The sequence below is a fragment of the Lactuca saligna genome, chromosome 4 (assembly GCF_052625555.1).
Source record: "Lactuca saligna cultivar CGN05327 chromosome 4, ASM5262555v1, whole genome shotgun sequence".
In the NCBI taxonomy this organism is placed as follows: Eukaryota; Viridiplantae; Streptophyta; class Magnoliopsida; order Asterales; family Asteraceae; genus Lactuca; species Lactuca saligna.
In genome coordinates this window covers 3,332,656-3,336,850 of record NC_136420.1, presented here as the reverse complement: position 1 = coordinate 3,336,850, position 4,195 = coordinate 3,332,656, and positions in this window count along the sequence as shown.

Below are 4,195 nucleotides of genomic sequence, written 5' to 3'. Positions count from 1 at the left end.
AGCATAACACATATAACAACGAGTCCTAGGCTAAGGCATCACAAATCAGGCCACTCTAGTCCTAACATATGAAATACCTAGCCTATCTCTAGCATGCAATAATATCTCATAAAGTGCATCATAAATATCTCATAACACAAAAGTAAGGGTATTTTGCGAAATCACCGTTCGGGCTCTGGCTGATTGTACACACTACTCTTTCTTGCTTTCTCTTTGAACTCTTATTCACTTTTAGAAAACTATTTCCTTAAAAACTTTTCTTACTTCCTCAGTTTGAGTCCAGATTTACCCGAAGGCGCATCCGAATCCCTCAAACCAAGGCTCTGATACCAACTTGTAACACCGTAAAGAAAACTATTTCCTTAAAAACTTTTCTTACTTCCTCAGTTTGAGTCCAGATTTACCCGAAGGCGCATCCGAATCCCTCAAACCAAGGCTCTGATACCAACTTGTAACACCGTAAATTTCAAGACAAATTTTTCATTTAAAATAATCATTTTATTCTTAGAAACGCTTGTTTAAAATCTCATTCATAGTCGAATTACAAAACATAACTCCATTTTCACTTGCATAGAAAACCAGGATCCTCCAAAATATGACTATTTCTCTGGTGTGTACAATCAAGCCGGTGCCGTCCCGTGATACTGAAAGAAACCTGAAAAACATCACAAAAAACACTGTAAGCACGAAGCTTAGTGAGTTCCCCAAAATACCACACATAACACATATTAGCCACTTGAGGCTATAACTCTATGGGTCCATGCACCCAAACTCTGTGAACCTTCCGGTTCCAACTCTATAAACATGCACAACATAAATCACATAGAAGTAATGCAGTACAACACATCACGTACATATAACATACAAATACTCTGATCACATAACTCTGGTTACCTACTCGAGGTAAAGTATAGTGAGAAGACTCACCTGGCAAGCAGAAAGCAGATATCCCCACACTTAAATCTCGAACTCGCCACCGCCTAACACGTAAGGCAAATACTCTCATGAATATAACTCTCGAGACTAGAATCAATCCTCTCATGGCACCCTATTAAGGGTAAAAGACTATTTTACCCCTCTCTTGGCCCAAAGGCCACATCACTGACCAAACCCTAAAAGTCAACGGCCAACCCTTGGTCAAAATCAAAGTCCTCAGTCAAAGTCAACCCCTGACTGACCCTACTCGCCGAGTCAACCCTGTGACTCGTCGAGTTCCCACAATCAGAACTTCACTCAATCCGCGACCTAACTCGCCGAGTCACCCCAAGACTCGCCGAGTCCTACAACTCTGAGTCCACTCGCACACAACTCACCAAGTCATCCCTCGACTCACCGATTCTCGACTCAACCAGAGAATATCAGGACCCTTCGACAAGACTCGCCGAGTCCAAGAACAGACTCGCCGAGTCTAAGGCTATCATCAACCTACTCGCCGAGTTGTTCTTCCAACTCGCCGAGTCCCAGCTCATCTTCAAGCAACTCGTCGAGTACACCCATGTGACTCGCCGAGTACCACTGGTCTGAATCCATTCAGAAGCATTCCAGGCCATGCAACTGCTCCAAAACATAGGTCTAGCCTCCTACCACTCATCCATCACGTAAAGTGGCAAACTTTACGTGAATCCAAAGAGATCTAGGCCGTTTGCACATTGGGCTAGGGTTTGGGACATGTAAGCTTCACTAAACACTCCAACACAGGGACTTTCATGCTCTCTGATTCTTCTCCCTTCCAGATCTGAGGTAGCAACCTCATATCTAACCTCTAGACTTCCCATTTCATCCATAGACAAATTCCCACAAACCCCAAAATGAAGAAACAACATAACAACAGCCCAATAACGAGATATTACCTTTAAGAGATGCCCCAACTACAATGTAATTCGAATCCAAGCAAAGCCCCTTGCTCCAAGCCTTCAATCTCCCAAAATTCCTTCAACAATTACTTCTCCAAGCTCCAATCCACTCAACAATGGTGCTTCTCCGCGATTTAGGGTTTTCTGGGGCTCAAGGGGTGATAAAGAGGTTGGGAGGAAAACATAATGATCTTTATATAAGGCTCAACCCCGAGAATTAGGGTTTTCTCCACTCAGCGCCTACTCGCCGAGTCGGCTACTTAACACGCGACCAAGTCGCGACTCTACTCGCCGAGTCCATCCATGGACTCGCCGAGTCACTCTTTCACAACTTACTCTTTTAGCCCCTTCAACTCTACTCTTGATATTTTGGGATGTTACATCTATCGTCTGTTGCCGACCAGATCTGGAACCCTTATTTCAAATGTATGACGACGGTATTAGAACTAGCATGTAATGTGTTTAGGATTCTAAACGTATGATGATGGTATTAGAACTAGCATGTAAAAGTTTCGGAGTGATAAGGATGATTTAATTATCTATCATGGATGAGGATCTAAATTCACCTTATTCAGTGTATAGATCAAGAATGGCAAGGACAAGAAGCGGAGTTGGAAACGCGAACGAAAACAGGAATCGACCACCTATAATCGAGCAAATACCTGTTGTACCTGTTGCGCCTGAGCCGGTGACGATGGCTGGTGTATAATTCATAATTCAGACAATGTTAGATCGTCAGATGGAAGAAACTAGACGTCTGCTTCAACAAGATCATGAAGAACTTTCAATTCAAGTTGAAGAGCTCGAAGTAAATGGAGGGCCGTCGGAAGAAGGTAACTTCAGTGGGGCTGTTGGTCAAGCCAAACCACCAATTGTTAGGCAGAATAACCATGATGGAGGGAATAATGGCCTTGGATGCAAATACAAAGATTTCTTGACTTGCAAACCATCGACCTTCACTGGAAAGGAAGATCTGATTGGAGTCATGGAATGGATCTCAGAGATGGAGCTAGCCTTCATGATGTGTGGTAGCAGAGGCATGTTGCAGACCACTTTCGCAATACGTCAGTTCAGGGGTGGAGCTGTTCGATGGTGGAACACTTTGGGAAAGATCCTAAACCCTAATGAGCCACTGCAACCGACTTGGGCAGAGTTCTTGGTGCAATTGAAGCGCAAGTTTTGCTCGGCCTAAAATCTGCTAGAACTGGAGAACAAATTTCTGACATTGACAAAAGGCAGCATGTTAGTTGATTAATACACCAATTCATTTACAGACAAAATGGAATTTTCTTTGCGCATCATCCCAGATGAGCTGACAAAGGTAGACCGATACGCAAAGGGACTTCCATGGGAGTATGCAGTGCTAGTATGTCAGACACCTACTCTGGAGGCAGCTATCAGGGCTGCCAAGTCTGTTGAGGACATGATCAAGGGAAGAACCGCCAACAAGGTTGAAGTTGGTGAGAAAAGAAAGTTTTAGGGATCCCCAAGATCCGACGAAAAGAGAAAATTATCGAAGTCTAGTTTGAAGAAGTTCGAAGGAGGAAGAGATGAAACCAAGTGATGTGAAAAGTGCAAGAAAAAGCACTTCAGAAGATGTGATGGAGAAGTGACCTGCTATAAGTGTGGTAGGATCGGTCACTATTCTAGATATTGTACGTTCGACAATAGGAAGTGTTACGAATGTGGAGATGGTGGTCATATTTCGAAGAACTTCCCAAAGAAGGACAAAGCTGCAAAGAAAAATGCATCGCCACAGCCAAGGGAATTCCACATGATCCTCGACGAAGCGAATCAAGGATGAGGATTTTATATCCAAGGATCAAGTGATGAAGTAGCAGTGCGAATAGTAACTTATGATGTAGCCTATTAGAGGCATAGTATAGGGTGAACTTGAACTTTTGTGTAATCGTTTCAAGATTTAATATAAACCCTGGTTTTCTTATCTAATGTGATTGTGTGATTTCATATGGTGACTTGGTTGACTGAGGGAAAATACTTGGGATGAGTATGAGTAGATGTGAATAATAGTAGAGATCTATACTATTGGAAGCACATGAATCACGCTTGGATCAGGGAAAGTCGCAATGTTACCAAGAAACTAGTAATTGATTCAATTTTATTCATGTATGTCATTACCATTGTTTCGGTAATGACTAGTAAGAGGGTTGTTATTCTAACCCTAGCGGCCATGACAAATTGAGTCCGACTACGATGAGTTTGTTACGTGGTTCATAGAACCAAGTTCGATATAACATCTGACCTAAGTCAGAAAATTGAAATCAATGCGATCGATAGCATCGCGCTCGTTGTTAAGGATGCTTTTAGCTAGAAATGCTACA